Here is an 18,365-nt window from a genome sequence, read left to right on the forward strand (position 1 = left end):
TGATGCAACAAGTGTACAACCTCTTTGCCATAGCCGTGTCGACCTCAGCATCATTGGGTTGGTCGCTGAAGCAGTTGAGGTAGAGGTGGCTGTCGGAGGTGTGGAGGAAGATCTGAGGAATCTGTAGACAGCGTCCAGGGCACTGCTCTGTTGTGATGGATCGTTCTGTCGTTGGAGCAGCTCCGGTGAGCCATAAGACGTCAAGGCTGAAGCGGCACAAGACAGACATCGTCAATCTCAAGTGGGATTCTAATAGCATTTCCAATAGATGATGTAAAATGGATGTAAAATTAACATCACCAAAAACCACCGCACTGCAACAGATGAGGTAAAAACTGTTGACTCTGAACTTAACTGTCGAAACTGAAATTTACTGTGGAATCTGAATGCTACTGTCGAAACTGAACGCAATGGTAGCAGAGAGGCACTTGACATGTAGTTTAGGGAGGGCCTGCAGTTCATCTTCAACCTGCACCCCCCTGAGCCGCCAGCCACCACCGGCCCCAGCGCCGCCTTGCCGCCCCGAAACAACTCACCACAGCCGCCCCGGCCAGCCCTCTAGACCCCCCGCCCCCACCCTGAACCCTAAGATAGATAGTGGGGTACCTCTCCGGCGAGCCCCATCCCCGCCGCGGGTGGTTCTTCCTTAACTCTGGCGAGCCCCCCCAACCCCTGAAAATTGACTGACCCAAAAGTCGATTCCGTCGACTGAAGTGTGGCTTAATCGGAGCAGAGCGGCAGCACGAGCGAGGGGGAGAGCAGCAGCAGTAGCTGGGCGAGCGAGTGATCGAGCGAGAGCCGGAGCAGCAGCAGAAGATCCGGCTGGTATGGACACCACCGCCGAAGGGGTCTCGCACTGGGGGAGAGCCGCCGTGGATATGTCGCCCGCGACACCAGCTTCAAGGTAGCCGCTCCATGGGGGTGTGGGATGGAGCATCGTCGGTGCCGGGAGGTCGAGTTAAGGAGAAGGTGCGATGCGATGAGTGTACAACCTCTTTGGTGGCGCCGAGTAGGCCTCGGCTTCGTCCGAGGAGTCGGTGATGATGCTGCGGTTCTGATGGAGCAGGTTAAGGCGGCGCTGTGGGGATGTAGTAGCCGCAATAGACGAGGCGATCGTCGGAGCAGCTCCTTGGAGGTGGAGGACGGGGCGGCTGAACCAGTGAGACGGCGAGATGGACGACGGATCCTCATCCGGGAAGGTGGACGAGGGACGTCGAGCTGTTGCGGTGGACGACGTCATCCGGGAAGAGGCTCCGGCTGGGCAGCGGTGACGTGGCGGACGAAGGAGGGTGGTGTCGTGGTTCTAAGTCTGACAGTAATGTAGGGGGGTAAGTATGGAGAGGCAAGATCTTAGCTATGGAGAAGTTGTAAGCACATGAGGTTTACGAGTTCAGGCCCTTCTCGGAGGAAGTAATAGCCCTACATCTCGGAGCCCAGAGGCGGTCGACTGGATTATGCGTGTATGGTTTACAGGGGTGCGAACCCTTTACACTGAGGAGGGGGTGGCTTATATAGAGTTCGCCGGACCCCTCCGGCCCTCAGTTATGCAGGGTTTTAAATACATTAAAGTCGGGCGTTACTAGTGACGCCCCTAATAAAGTGCTATGATGACCATAAAGGCTACTTAATAACCGACCGTTACCATGCGGAGTGCCTTTAGGTCTCCTAGCCGTCGAGTGGTTTGGTCTTGGTCGAGTGATCGCTTCTTGGTCGAGTGTCTTTGAGTTTGTCGAGTGGAACACCTCCAAGTCGATTGAAAGGTGATTTCTTCTAGAGATGTCCTTGGGTAGGGCAGTTTGGACAGGTCCATGACGCTACCCTAGGTACATAGCTTCGTCATTAGCCCCCGAATGGATCGAGGTTTGAGTGGGGAAGGAGTTGAGAATTTTCCCGACTCACTTTTCATGCCATGAGCATATCTGGTTTCGGATCAATGAATCCTGAGTGATGACAGCAACTTCCTTTTCAGTCGCCTTGATCCATTCTTAGCTTTTTGTCGAGTGAGTTTCTTTACTTGAAAGGCTTTGAGTGACGGTGCGGAGGAGATCTTCGGTCTGACAAGTTGTTCTACTGCCCGCAGATTTCGCGGGATCTGAATTTTGGGAAGCGCACGGGATGGGGGAAGCCGCAGTAATCGGATGGGATAGAGCGGAGCCGCCTCGATCCCCGTGCCACCTTTTTCGCCACGTATCACACGCGCGATCATTGCGGGATTTGACAGGGCCGCCCGGGCATACCAGTCAGCCACTCGGAAGCGGCCTCATATAAGGCGTCGGACCGGGGTCTCTTCGAACGGTGCGTCCCCATTATCTCTTCTCCTCTTCACGCTCCCTCGCCACGCTCGCTCTCGCCCCAGCACCATCGCTCCGTACGCGTTTCGCCGGCGTCGATGGGGAAGGAGAAGACGGCGGCTCTAGAGCGGGCGAAGAAGGCGACGGCGAGGTCGAAGGGGAAGGAAACCAGTCGGGGTAGATCCTCCTCGCGAACCGGCCTGCCAAAGGGCTGGATCCAGGGCGACTGGATCCGCTCAACTATCACCCAAGAAGAGCTCGGCGACCTAGCCGAAGGAGGGTTGATCCCCTATGAATCAGCGCGGCTCCCGTGGAAGGAATCCGAGCCGCAACATCGGGAGGGTGAGCGCGTTCTCCTTGCCACCCACGTCGACCGTGGATTTTCCTTGCCTCCCCACCCTTTATTTCGGGGATTTCTGAACTTCTTTGGGGCACAACTCCACCACTTCACTCCCAACACAATCGTTTATCTCGCCGCTTTTGTTTCTTTGTGTGAGAATTTCCTAGGTTGTTGGCCTCACTGGGGCCTTTTCAAGCACATTTTCACTTGTCGCTCCCAGACGGTGAAAAAAGCTAATCCGAGTGACGAGAGGACTCAAGTGATTCAGATGTGTGGGTGTCTTGGTGTCCAGATGAGAGGGAAAAGCTCCTTCCCGGCCATGATTCTTCCCGACTCAGTTCGCGGATGGCAGTCGACCTAGTTTTACTGCAAAGACCAGTCGATGCCAGGGCAATCGACTGGCCTCCCTCCTTTCACCATGGACCGAGTGAGGAAACCCTCCCCTTTGAAGGTGCTCCCGGAGGAGAAGGCGCAGGTGAGGGTGCTGGTAGAGCGAGTGGTCCAGCTTATCCGTGACGGGGTCACTGGTATGGATCTCTTGGAGGTCTTCCTTCAGTGGCGCATCCAGCCTCTTCAAGCCCGAGACCATTCGATGTGGATGTATTCGGGTCTTGAAGACTCCACTCGGATTCACCCGGAGGAGGTCGATGACGACACACTGGAGAAGTGGCTGTCGGGCATGATCGGAAACAAGGACAACCCCAGGGGAGCCAGGAGAGTTCCTCCACTCGACCAGTCTCATGTACCAGAGAAGGTCCGATTCTGAGTTTTTGTTTGTAATCTGAATTCACTCGCGCGGCTGCTTATACTGAGTCGACTGACTTTGTTCTTCCTGCTTTCTTTCAGGCCATTATTGAAATGTATTCAATGCCCAACGGAGAGCAAGAGCAGGACCCGGAAGGAGAAGCGAGCGGCGGCAACAGTGGCGAATGGGAGTCTGACGGTAGAGGAGACGAAGAAAGCGACGATCCAAGTGACGAAGAAGAAGTCGAGTCGCCTCCTCGCAGGGAGAGGCGGTCCAAACTTGACCAAGAACGACCGAGCACCCGTGAAAAGGCGATTGCTCAAGCTGGTCAGTCTTCAAAGCGTCCTCGGACCTCTTCGCCAACTCCGACTGAAAAAGCGTCAAAGCATCCCAAAGTCGCAGAGCCGAAGCTTCGGAAGGCGTTGCCGAAGATTAAGATTGACATCCCCATTGCTTCCGCGTGAGTGTCTCCCCTCATATTTAATCGACGCTCTGTGCTGTTTGTTTTTCTTGTTTTAACCGGACGAACTTTGGAACTGTCAGCACTGCTACTTCTGGGACCTCAGCTTACAGGGACGATGATGAGGTGATGGAGGATGCGGTCACTTCTAATCTGGGTATGGTTTCTGCCATACTATCTTTATTTTGGTCGATTCAACTGCAATGTGTACCATTGGGTGATGTGATTTTGTCGATTGAACTTTGAACAGCCCCTAACATTATTGACCTCCCTAATGATGATGATGAAGAGCCTGAGAGTCCTTTGACGAGGAAAAATAGGCAAGCTCCTGCGAGCGAGGTGCCACAATCGACGCCGAGGGTGGAGCCAGTCGTTCAGGACGCTGGCGATGCCAATCGGGGTTCTGTTACCTTCGCCGTGCCATTGTCGAGTGCCTTGCCTTCCTCGTCGACTGCTCAGGCCCCTGTCGACCCGCCTTCAGTTTTTGCGACCCATCATGTCCCAGAGGACGAGGTGAATGCTGCCAGGGAAGCCATACGCCAGGCGGGCATTATGATGGAGAAGATGAAGACGGTGCGGGACGCCAGCCAAGCCGCCTACGATGCCAGCTCGGCTCTCCAGAGCAACGTTCAGGTTAGTTGGTCGCCGCTTGTTCTATTAGGATATGCTATCTGAAGACTCTTTCCGAAAATCTTTGCATCTGTACACCCACTGGGTGCGTCGGTTGAATTTTTGAACTAGTGGGGGCACGCTGAGTGCACCCACTTGGTGTAGTCCCCGAGACTACGGTGGACTGCTGGCAGTCGACTGTAGTCTTTGCATTTCGTCGAGTGTAAACCGAACTGGTAGTTTGTCTCTTCCACTCGATCTGGTCGAGTGGGATCAGAACCGGTGGGGGCACGCCAAGTGCACCCACTGGGTGTAGTCCCCGAGACCGCGGTCGACTGCTTGCAGTCGACTATGGTCTGAGTTCTACTTTCTCTCTTTTTTTACTCCCTACACTCGACTACGGCGGGCCGGTCGAGTGGGATGAGAACCGGTGGGGGCACGCAAAGTGCACCCACTGGGTGTAGTCCCCGAGACAATGGTGGACTGCGGGCAGTCGACCGTAGTCTTAGTACTTATTGTCTTTGTCGTTTTTCGCTGTAAAATAACTTCTCCCCTTTGATTTCAGAAATCTTGTGATCTTGGAGCTCGCTTTGCTGACTTGGAGAAACAGCAGATTCAACTGAACCTTGACTTGGAACTGGCCAAGTCAGAGCTGCAAAAGGTCAAGGACGGCGCCACTGGTAAAACGAGTTTGTCGACTGGTCTGTCTTAGACTTGAGTACCCTTCTGCTATTTCTGAATCAATCATCATTTCTTTGTAGAAAAACTGAGAGAAGCTCTGGCGTAGAAGGATCAGGATTTGGCTGCTGCTCGAAAGGAGGCTGACGACAGGACCGCTCTGCCTGAACAGAAACTGGCTTCGGTCGGCCAGTTGGAAGAAGAGAATACCAAGCTGAAATCTGCTCTGAACGAAGCCAACAAGGAGTGCTCGCGCTGGAAGAAGGAGAACCTCAACCTGGGCGAGAAGATGGAAGGCATCGCTCGCAGGAGGGACGATCTGGAGAGCTATCTGAGGAGCCTTGCCAAGAAGTTGTTCATCAAGCTTGAAGGTGCACATTTTGTTCCGACTGATTTTTTTTGTGTCGACTCAGCGTATGAAAATTGACTTATTCTTGGATTGTGAATGCAGAGTTTTGCCAGAACTTCGAGGAGGAGACTGGGCGGATCGAACCAGGTTTGGATCCAATCAATTCTCCCGTGAAAGATGAAACTGTCATGAATCTGCTCCGACTGGAATCCTGCATCGACGGTGTCGTGGACTACTTGGCTCGACTGAAGGTCGCCATGTCACGGATCGACCCGGCACTTTGGCCAGAGGCCACGCTCCAAAATGATCTTGAGTCCCTGATGACTCGACTTAACGAAATCCCTGACCGAGTGCAGGAGTGGAAGAAGTCTTCTGCCCGGTGTGGCGCTGATGTGGCTCTGTCTTTGGTTCGCGTCCATTGCAAGGAAGTGCGACAAGATAAGCTGGCAGCAATCAAGGTCGCGAACACCCAGAAGCATGACTTCCGATCTTTTATGGAGACTTTCATCGCTGCAGCCACTCGGATCGCCGACGGCGTCGACTTAGACGAGTTCGTCGAGCCTGCTAGTCCTCCTCCCGCGGAGTGAACAAACTTTTATGCCTCACCTTAAATTTGCCTCGGAATGCCGAGTGGTTTTTGTAATTGTTAAACTCTTTCGGGCTGAATGCCTGAGCACTTCGATCTATGGTCCTGAACCTTTAGGATTTATCTGAACTTGGTTTATCGTTGAATATCTTCGTGAATCCCCTGCTGAGTGAACCCGTTCTTTATTCGAGACAACTTTTGTATTTGTAGCGCAGCTCTGAAGGATAAGGAAGCAGTCGACCCGCGCCTTGTTGCCCTTGCGGGTCGGTGATGGAGTGCGCATTGTATTTGTGGCGAAGCTCCTCAAGAGAAGGTGGCAGTCGACCCGCACCTCGTTACTGCAGAGCGGGACAGAGCGCACATTGTATTTGTGGCGAAGCTCCCCAGGAGAAGCTGGCAGTCGACCCGCACCTCGTTACTGCAGAGTGGGATGGAGCGCACATTGTATTTGTGGCAAAGCTCCCCAGGAGAAGGTGGCAGTCGACCTGCACCTCGTCTTCCTTTAGGATTGAGATGTGTTTCGTACTTAGGCTCGTGGCTCATTGATTTGGCGATCAACCTTATAGAGGTGATACGCTCCATTGTGGAGGACTCTGGTGACTATGAAGGGGCCTTCCCAAGTAGGAGCGAGTTTGTGTGGTTTCTGCTGATCCACTCGGAGGACTAAGTCTCCTTGGAAGGCTCGACTCTTCACATTTCTGGCATGGAATCGACATAAGTCTTGCTGATAGATGGTCGATCGGATCATGGCCATTTCTCTTTCTTCTTCCAGGAGGTCGACCGTGTCCTGCCGGGCTTGTTCTGCTTCTTCTTCAGAGTAGAGCTCGACTCGAGGGGCGTTGTGAAGCATGTCACTCAGCAAGACTGCTTCGGCTCCGTAGACCAGAAAGAATGGGGTTCTTCCGGTCGATCGGTTCGGGGTCGTCCTCAATCCCCAAAGAACTGATGGAAGCTCATCGACCCATGCACCTGCTGCGTGCTTGAGATCACGCATCAATCGAGGTTTCAGTCCTTTGAGAATTAGGCCGTTTGCTCTTTCTGCCTGTCCATTCGACTGAGGGTGAGCGACCGAAGCATAGTCGACTCGTGTGCCCTGAGAGGCGCAAAAGGCCCTGAATTTGTCGGAATCGAAGTTTGACCCATTGTCAGTGATGATGCTGTGCGGAACTCCATATCTGAATATCAACTCTTTGATGAAACTGATAGCAGTGCAAGCATTAAGATTCTTGATAGGCTTGGCTTCAATCCATTTGGTGAACTTGTCGACTGCTACTAGCACATGAGTGAAGCCGCTCCTGCCCATTTTCAGTGGTCCAACCATGTCCAGCCCCCAAACAGCGAAGGGCCAGACGAGTGGAATGGTTTTCAGAGCTGACGCGGGCTTGTGCGACATATTGGAGTAAAACTGACATCCTTCACATTTGTCGACTATCTCTTTTGCCATTTCATTGGCCCTTGGCCAGTAAAATCCCGCTCGGTATGCTTTAGCCACAATGGTCCGAGAGGACGCATGATGACCATAGGTCCTTGAGTGGATATCGTCAAGGATCATCTGACCTTCTTCTGGTGTTATACACTTCTGACTGACTCCAGTCGCGCTTTCTCTATACAACTGTCCCTTTATGACTGTAAAGGCCTTGGATCGACGAACGATTTGTCGAGCCTCTTCTTCGTCCTCTGGGAGTTCCTTCCTTAGGATGTACATGATGTAAGGTACTGTCCAGTCGGGAGTGATGACCAAGACTTCCATGATCAGGTCGACCACAGCTGGAACTTCAACTTCAGTCGGATCCGTGGCACTTTTTGGCTGCGGGGCCTCGTCAGTGAAGGGATCCTCCTGAACTGATGGTGTGTGGATGTGTTCCAAAAACACATTGCTGGGAATGGCTTCTCTTTTGGAACCTATTTTTGCCAAATCATCAGCTGATTGATTTTTCAGTCGGGGTATGTGATGAAGCTCTAACCCCTCGAATTTCTTCTCCAGCTTTCTCACCGCATTGCAATAACCAGTCATGGCTGGACTTCTGACGTCCCATTCCTTCATCACCTGATTGACCACCAAATCTGAGTCGCCATAGAGCATGAGGCGACGGATGCCGAGTGAAATGGCCATGCGCAACCCATATAAAAGTGCTTCATATTCTGCCTCGTTATTGGAGGAATCAAAGTGGATTTGAAGAACATATCTGAGCTTATCTCCTCGGGGGGAGACCAACACCACCCCGACACCTGAACCATTCAGCATTTTGGAACCGTCGAAGAACATGGTCTAATGCTCCGAGTGAACCTGAGTCGGCAGTTGCTGTTCAATCCACTCGGCGACGAAATCTGCTATTGCCTGGGACTTGATAGCTTTCTTTGCCTCGAACTTGATATCTAGAGGAAGGAGTTCAATCGGCCATTTTGCCACTCGACCAGTTGCATCTCTGTTATGCAGGATCTCTGACAACGGAGCGTCGCTGACGACTGTAATGGAATGATCAGAGAAGTAGTGAGCAACTTTCTTTGTGGTCATATAAATCCCATATACAAGCTTCTGATAATGAGGATATCTTTGCTTTGATGGGGTCAAGACTTCAGAAATATAATATACTAGGCGCTGAACTTTGAAGGCTTTTCCTTCTTCTTCCCGCTCGACCGTAAGTACCGTACTGACGACTTGTCCCGTGGCTGCGATGTAAAGCAACAAAGGCTCCTTGCTAATTGGGGCAGCAAGCACCGGCTGGGTGGAGAGCAGAGCTTTGAGCTCTGCAAACGCTGCATCAGCTTCGGGAGTCCACTCGAACTTGTCGGACTTCTTCATCAATCGGTAAAGAGGCAATGCCTTTTCACCAAGATGGGATATGAATCGACTTAAAGCGGCCAAGCAACCAGTAAGCTTCTGGACGTCGTGCACTCACACAGGACTTTTCATTCGGAGTATAGTACCGACTTTTTCTGGATTGGCGTCGATTCCCCGTTCGAAAACAAGAAAACCGAGTAATTTTCCACCAGGAACTCCGAATGCGCACTTTGATGGATTAAGCTTGATATCATACCTCCTGAGGTTGGCAAAGGTTTCAGCAAGGTCAGCCAGCAGGTCGGAACCCTTCCGTGACTTGACCACAATGTCATCCATGTATGCTTCCACATTCCGACTGATTTGAGTGAGCAAACACTTCTGAATCATCCTCATGAATGTGGCTCCGGCGTTCTTGAGGCCGAACGGCATGGTAACATAACAAAAGCACCCGAATGGAGTGATGAAAGCTGTTTTGATCTCGTCAGGTCCATACAGACAGATCTGATGGTACCCGGAATAAGCGTCTAAAAAAGACAGTCGCTCACATCCCGCGGTCGAGTCGACTATCTGATCAATGCGGGGGAGAGGAAAATGATCTTTCGGGCATGCCCGATTGATATGTTTAAAGTCAATGCACATGCGAAGTGACTTGTCCTTCTTGGGGACCATGACAACATTGGCGAGCCACTCGGAGTGGTAGATTTCTCGGATGAACTCCGCTGCTAAGAGCCGAGCCACCTCTTTGCCAATAGCCTTTCTCTTCTGGACGGCGGACCGTCGGAGATGTTCCTTGACAGGTTTTACTTTTGAGTCGACTCTTAGGCGGTGCTCAGCCAGCTCCCTGGGAACACCCGACATGTCAGAAGGCTTCCATGCGAAAATGTCCCAGTTCTCACGGAGGAACTGGATGAGCGCTTCTTCCTATTTGGAGTTGAGTGTTGTTGAGATATGAGTTGGAGCAGCGCTAGGATCGGTCGGGTGGATGTGAGCTGTCTTCGTTTCGCCAGACGACTGAAAAGCTGATTCTGTGGCGGGCTTCTTGGCTCGCAACAAATCACTCGGGTCTGCAGTCTTCTGGTATTCCTGCAGCTCCACCACCGCTATCTGAGCGTCAGCAATCTTTGAACCTTTCTGAAAACATTCTTCCGCCTTCTTCCGATTGCCCATAATAGTGATCACACCTTTGGGGCCAGGCATCTTCAACTTGAGATACACATAACATGGTCGGGCCATGAAGCGTGCATAAGCCGGCCTGCCCAAAATAGCGTGATAGGCGCTCTGGAAGTCTACAACTTCAAACGTCAACTTTTCTTTGCGGTAATTCTTGGAATCACCGAAAACCACATCAAAAGCAATCTGGCCGAGTGATTCAGCCTTCTTCCTAGGAATGACTCCATGGAAACTCATGTTGCTGGTACTGAGTCTGGACATCGGAATGCCCATCCCTTTCAACGTCTCAGCATATAATATGTTCAAACCACTGCCACCATCCATCAAGACTTTGGTCAGTCGAGTGCCTTCAACAACTGGGTCGACCACCAAAGCTTGCCTCCCAGGGGTGGCGATGTGCGTTGGGTGATCGGACCGGTCGAATGTTATGGCAGTCTGAGACCACTTCAGATAACTGGGTGTCACCGGAGCAACCATATTCACCTCCCGGTTGATGATTTTGAGTCGACTTTTGCTTTCAACATCAGCAAAAATCATCAGGGTGGAATTGACCTGGGGGTATCCATCGTCACTATCTTCCTTGTCTTCAACTTTGTCTGACTCCTTTTCCTTATCTTTGGGCTGCTTGCCCTGGAACTGCTGGATCAAGAGTCGACACTGTCGAGTGGTATGTTTCGGGTAAATGAAATTACCCTCTTCATCTTTCTTGGTGTGGACGAGACATGGAAAATCCAACACATCATTTCCGTCCTGGTCTTTAACTTTCTTAGGGTTCCAAGGTCCTTTGGGTTTCCCTTTAAACTTTCCTTGGCTTACAGCCAAGGCTTCCGCAGGAGCAGCTGGCTCGGCTTTCCGCTTCTGTTTCCGATTGGAATTTCCTCTGGTTTCTTGGGCGACTGACTTGAGCTTGCCACTCCTGAGTCGATCCTCATCTTCACCATTAGCGTACTTTGTGGCAAACTCCATCATCCGATTCAGAGACATATCTCCGGTCCGACCGAATTTCAGATTCAGTTCTCTGTACTTGACACCTTCTTTGAAGGCACAGACTGCTTGGTGGTCAGGCACAATCTCCACCATGTGATGTAACGTGATCCATCTCTGGATGTAATCCCTTAAAGTTTCATTTGGCTTCTGCACGCAAGACCGCAGTTCCGTCAGCCCTGCCGGTCGCTTGCATGTTCCTTCGAATGTGGTGACAAACACTCGGGCGAGATCTTCCCAAGTGTAAATGCTGCTGGGTGCTAACTGGTTCAGCCATGCTCTGGCCGAGCCCTCTAACATGAGAGGCAGGTGCTTCATGGCCACTTCGTCATTGCCGCCGCCAATCTGGACAGCCACTCGGTAGTCTTCAAGCCAAGTATCGGGCTTGGACTCACCAGTGAACTTACTGACTCCAGTCGCAAACCTGAAGTTGGGAGGAATCACAGCGGCACTGATGGCTCTACTAAAGCACTCTGGCCCAGAAGCATGTGCTCTGCTGCTGGTAGGTGCATCTCTGTCATGACCTTCTCGGTGAGCTCTGTTCCTGTCGACCAAACCTTGAACGAGGATAGACCTCGCATCAAAGCCCGGCTCCCTGGAGTCGACTGGAATCCTTCGCCCAACACTACGAGGGAGCCTGTCATCCTGCTATCGAGGCGCATACGACCCGCTCCTCGGGGGAGGGGTGGGCACTCGACGTTGATCGTCACGATCGAATCGGTGGTCATATTGCTTACGGTTCCCGTACTGATTGCGCCGGTCCCCATGTCCCTCACGCCTCGGGGGCGATCTTGGGCTATGAGCCGACTGGACTGTGTCTGCAGCAACAGATCTGCTGTGAATCCTGTTCTGTGACTGAGAAATAGCGGAATTCTGGTCTCCTGCTGCCCAGAGTAACGCTCTGATCTGTAGCAAGCCTCTGCCAGCCTCCGACTGGGAAGGCTGAATCGACTCTGCTATACGGGCTGCAGCTGCTAAATTCTGAATCGGAGTTCGATATACCTGCGGGGGCGGAAAGAGCTGACGTCGACTGGATTCGGGAACCCGTTGTTGCGCACACTCGTCGAGTGCTCGCTGGAGGTTCTCCAGTCGAGTGCGCTCGGCCAAGTTTTCCAGGCACGCGTTCTCCAAGGCACGAGCCTCGGGGGTTTCTCCGATGATAGGAGTGTGCAGTGCATCCATGTTCCGACGACGAAGTTCTTCTCTCTGCAGTGACGTGAGAGGCTCGGGGAGATATTCCTCATGGGGACGCGACGGGTCGCCTCCACCCGCGCCTCCGTCAGTGTGGGGAAAACCGGGAGGATTGGGCGGTCCATTGACCATCAGAACCTCCGCCGCCGGATCACTGCTGTCGCACTCAGATGCGGTCTCTGTAGAGCCAGTCGACAGATCAAACAGGCCGTAGAGGGATTCATCGGGCTCGATCGCCGCGACTTGAGGGGTGGCCGACTGGCGTGCCATCGCGTGTCTCACCCACCGCTGAAGTCTCGACCGACCGGAGCGCTTGCGCCGACGGGAAACAGGGAGGGAGGACAACACAGGAGCCGACCGGTAGGGGGTCGACGGTTGCCGCAAGAGAACGCCGCGGACGCACGCGCTAAAGTGCGTTGCTCTGTGGGCGGGGAGTGCATCCACGTCGAGCGGAGCCTCCTGAAGCCAAGCGGAGTCGTTGGTGATGAACGTGAGCGTGCCGAGATGGATCTCGCGGCCCTCCACCAAAACTCCGCCAGAAACCATGATGATTTGGATCGGAAAAGATCGCAACTCCTCCAACAAATCGCTAAAACACCTGCCCCAAGGTGGGCGCCAACTGTCGTGGTTCTAAGTCTGACAGTAATGTAGGGGGGTAAGTATGGAGAGGCAAGATCTTAGCTATGGAGAAGTTGTAAGCACACGAGGTTTACGAGTTCAGGCCCTTCTCGGAGGAAGTAATAGCCCTATGTCTTGGAGCCCGGAGGCGGTCGACTGGATTAGGCATGTATGGTTTACAGGGGTGCGAACCCTTTACACTGAGGAGGGGGGTGGCTTATATAGAGTTCGCCGGACCCCTCCGGCCCTCAGTTATGCAGGGTTTTAAATACATTAAAGTCGAGCGTTACTGGTAACGCCCCTAATAAAGTGCTATGATGACCATAAAGGCTACTTAATAACCGACCGTTAGCATGCGGAGTGCCTTTAGGTCTCCTAGCCGTCGAGTGGTTTGGTCTTGGTCGAGTGATCGCTTCTTGGTCGAGTGTCTTCGAGTCTGTCGAGTGGAACACCTCCAAGTTGATTGAAAGGTGATTTCTTCTAGAGATGTCCTTGGGTAGGGCAATTTGGACAGGTCCATGACCCTACCCTAGGTACATAGCTTCGTCAGGTGGGGTTTCGCGGCTGGAGCGGAGAGGTTATGGCGGCCTGGGATTTCGAATGGCGAAAAGGGAGTGATGGGAGGGGGTGAAGCATGACTTAGGAACGTGCTTGTCCAAAATGTAGGGTGTGTTACAAAAGTACCCCCCACCGATTTGAACTAGCGGCGCTTTCGGCTCAGGGTTAGAAGGGGGATTTCGCGTGTCGGGATTTGGCAGGTGGAGGGAGTTTTCGGGCGCGTTGTAATTTCGGGATAGCAAGGTGCGGGTTGTGAAGGCGCCAGTTTTGGGAGCACGATATCTGAATTTTCGGGATATAACAAGATGCGGGTTGAATTTCGGGGACAAGCCTAACGTTTCGTAATATTGTACTTCCCTCAACCAAAAAGAAAACGAAAAAATAAAACTATTCACACCACACAAAGAGAGAGTCTTGCCCCGTTTTACTATACAAATGCTATTCAAAGCTACTCCCTCCTTCCATCTATATAGGGCCTAATGCATTTTTCGATGCTAACTTTGACCAAATATTAGAGCAATGATATATGACATGCAACTTACACAAAGCACATCGTTAAATTCGTTTGTGAAAGGTTCTTTCAATGATATAATTTTCACATTGTGCATGTCATGTACTATTAATCTTGTCAATAGTCAAAGGCGGTCTTAAAAATCTCATTACGCTCTATGTAGATGGAAGGAGGGAGTATGAATCCATGTTATGTCCGATTAATTTTTTTCGCTTGCTGTATAATGCATGTAACCTACTCATACCAACATTTAGTGCATTCCAAATGTCTATACTACCGCTGCAATTCGAACTAAATTTGAATTCGTTTCTCTATTTCAATAAGAATCTACAATCATGATTGTTGCCAACTTCAACCATCAAAGTTTCCTTGCTATCCGCCAGATATAAATCAGACGGCCTATAATGCAGGATGGCATGCACACCATCATCAACAACTCCGTTTTTTATAAGAGTAGAGATAAAATATATTAAATATAGTATACCATGTTCATAACCACACCATGTTTATCACCGTTATATATATATTCACACATCCGTCGGTTTTAAACACTATGATAAATTCTTAAAATATCCGAATTCGCTTTTTATAATGAAGTATATATGATCTCTATTCGTCTTTTACACCCACACAACCCTCTTATCTTTGTAGCTAGCGCTAACTTTCTCTTGTGCATGCACACCCCCACATCCCTCTCACCCTCCCTCAGCATTCTCTAGCTCCATCACGCAAATTCGTGTTTTCACTTTAGGTCGTTCACCCACAGTGTGTGTAGGCCCCCCAGCTCCTTCTTTACGGCACACATCGATCGATATGCCTCTCTAGCCAGGTGTGCCTAGCACAAACACAAGCTTCCCCTCTTCTCTTGTCACCGTCCATGCCTCACTCCCACGACTCTTTTCATCGTTCTCGTACACGCACAGTCCTCCCCCTCGATATAGTATGCCTCTCGTACGACCTCCTACATGCATCCCTCTCTCTCTATCCTTCTCCTCGTGCCTCATTTGCTTCTAACACACACATGCATGTATACCGATCGATATCCCAACATATACCTAGATTGACTTTAACTACCCCCCCATCGATCGACGTACCTCACAAGTTATGTCTCTCCTTTCTCTTACAAAGGGTGATTGATCTTCCTATGTAGTTACATCTGCTTACCACAGCCACATCGTCCCCCTCATCATTCATGCATGCCTCCTGACCCGTCTCTCACACGCACGTGCACAGACAACAAGAAGCCATCTCCTCTCTTATTGATATTGCGGGCGTGCCCTCTGTTTGTCTAGCAAGCCTATCCCACCATTTGTTAGAAGCAACTCCACTACCACCCCTCCAACACTCTAGCTCTGTCTCTCTCCCAACCTTATTCATCTCCTGCACATATGCATGGATGCCGATCGATCTCCCTTAATACATGAGGCAGATCGATCTCCTTAATACATGAGGTAGGCCTCTCTCCTCCTCCACACATATACCAGCCATTGTACCTCTATATTTAATTGGGCCTCCCTCTTCCCCCACCACACACCGATAGTCGAGCGCTGCAGGTAGGTATCCATGCCACAGAGACAAACTGCACATGTCCCATCTCACATTCCAGTAGGCCAGCCACTCTATATCTTTGACGTGGGCACACACAAATTTGATGGCACTCTTTATCGATCGCGCGCGCGCGCACACACACACACACATCATCCCTCTCTTCAATTCTATAGACACCTCAAGCTGCCGATACCTCCACTCTCTTCTCGTGGATCGCCCCCTCTATGTATATGTTATATCCAGGACTCTATTTCACACACATTGCATATGTTAAATTTTTTGATTGACCCCCCCCCCCAAAAAAAACTCTCAAGAACCCACACACTATATCTCTCTAGGTTCGTATCTCTCTCACACAACCCCACGTAGGTGGTGTACGTATACAAGAAGAGAATAGGTGCACCATGGACGTACTCCTGCTTCGTGCCCAGCCACACCCGCGCGGGTAATTTCTTTATGAAATGGCAGCCCATGTGCTAATTTGAACGCCTGTAGCGGTTGTTTACCTAGGGAGGTCGTGTACCACGCGTGCACGAAACAAAGTTCGAATTGACGCGTTGCCGCGTTATTTTTAAATAAATTTATAGCGCTCAATGGCACGTATACAGAATATAAAATGATTTTTATGGAGGAAAAGGTAGTCCGCTCTTCAGAATATCTCACACAAGGCTCTGGTGGCCTCTCTCTCTCTCTCTCACTGTTGGTCACTGATCCGGCCGCATCCCGTCCGCCGGGGGAAAGGGAGTGCGGTGGCCTCTCTCTCTCACCGTTGGTCACTGATCCGGCCGCATCCCGTCTGCCGGGGGAAAGGGAGTGCGGTGGCCTCTCTCTCTCTCTCACCGTTGGTCACTGATTCGGCCGCATCCCGTCCGCCGGGGGAAAGGAAGGAAGTGCGTCATTTCTCTGTTCGACGGCGCCGAGGCAGCACGTCCCGATCTGCGGTACACGCTGTTCTCTCTGACCAAGCTCCGGTGCGGCAGGGCCTACGCCACCTGCTCGCAGATTCTGCCCGCCGCCGCTCACCTAGTTACATCCCGACGACCTCCAGGTATCCCCTTTGGCCTAGCTCCACTGCCCATTTTCCCACGTCACTGCATGTGGATCTTCCATAGTTCTTTGCCCAAAACGTAGCTCGTCCGGCGTACTTTCCATATTGCATTCTCGTCCTCACACCGTTTTAGACAAACACAACCGTGTTGTTATCTTCCCTTAGGAAAAGGAATATGCTTCTTTTTTTCGTCGCATGTGTCATCAACTGTTATTGGCCAGTAATTGTTTCCTTTCTACCTCTTTTTTGCAAACAGGGCTATCCATTTCACCTCGTTGCTATTGCGACCTTTTGGTGAATTGCACAAATCACTTTTTTCTTAAGAGTGTTTTGTGCAGTTGTACTAAAATGTCACACGGGCAACGTCTTTACATTTCAGTGCGACTGCACAAAGGGAGATTGGTTTTTCTCTATCCTCCTCATCCAACTCCGAGCCTAATCTTCTCCAACTAGTTAGTCTTAAGAGAGACTGCAAAGGTGACCGGATTCCATTTATGTGTTTATTGTTTCATCAGCAGTCCTCTATTATCGTAATCACACTTGATATCTTTGGAATAGGGACGCTCAGCTCTATTTTAGTGGAACTGCACAAAATGATCGGAATGTTGCATGCTCCAGACAGCTACTTTTTTCCCAACATGCCTTGTTGATTTAGACAGAGCTGGGGGGACGTTGCTGCCAATGAAAGCATGGATCAATTTTAATTTAACACCTTCTCACAACTTTGTCTTCAGTTGTGATGTAATTATTAGCTCTAATCTGCTAATAATTGACATGCATTAGCAAGGAAGTTAGTTTTTTATTGTTTCCGAAAGAGCATCGATGGCAAGACACGCGAAACAAAAGCTGAAAGCTCACACCATTGTACAATTTCATGTCGCTGGAAAATTATTTGTATAGTACGTCAATTATGTAAACAAATGATGGAAGCTTGATAGCATTGCCAGAAGCCTCTTCATCATCCGGGTCCATGTGCCATGCACGAAATTATACTCCTTCGTGCCTAAATATTTGTCTTTTTACAAATTTCAAACGGGCATATTTTAGAGTGTAGATTCACTCATTTTGCTTCGTATGTGTACTCCCTCCGTTCCTAAATATTCTATTCGTCTTAACAGAGATTTCAACATATTTTAGAAAGACAAATACTCCGGAGTATATTTAAGAACCGAGGGTCTATATACATCCGTATGTGCCAGTCCATTTGAAATCTCTAAAAAGACAAATATTTGAGTCGTCTTAACAGAGATTTCAACATATTTTAGAAAGACAAATACTCCGGAGTATATTTAAGAACCGAGGGGGTAGTGCACAACCGCATGGGAGACTCAGCCCGGTCATTGCGCCGCATTAATAGTGAGTAATGAGCAGTCAAATCATAAGCCCCACCTTTCCCACTGTAAGTTGCTCTGAAGAAGCAACCATCAATACGCTCTTCTTTGAATCCACTCATACTACTCCATCCGTCACTATTTATACAGCGCGCTTCAGAAAAAAGAAAAAATAATCTGTGGGACCAAGGCGACTAGCGATCGGCCTGAAAAATAGCATTGGTAGTTATAGCACGGCGTCTATTACTAGAGGGAATAATGCGTACACACATGCATGCAGTGCTTCCACCCCGGGTACACACATGCATGCACTCCGTAGTAGTACAGTACATGGAGAGAAAATTGTGGACTTGATTGCGGTTACCACGCCCTAATTAATTGAGCATTAAACCAAACGCGTCTAAAGTCTCTCTGGTGGTGGAAATGCATTGAGAGAAATGCATCATAATGAAGCGCGCCCTATAAACTGTGACGGAGGGTGGAGTAGTATGAAGGTGCAAAACCAAGTACGCGTATTAGTACTGCACTTGGCTCTTCACCCCTTTGTGAAGTCGAACAATGATGGT

This window comes from Triticum urartu, chromosome 4 (assembly GCF_003073215.2).
Source record: "Triticum urartu cultivar G1812 chromosome 4, Tu2.1, whole genome shotgun sequence".
Classification (NCBI taxonomy): Eukaryota; Viridiplantae; Streptophyta; class Magnoliopsida; order Poales; family Poaceae; genus Triticum; species Triticum urartu.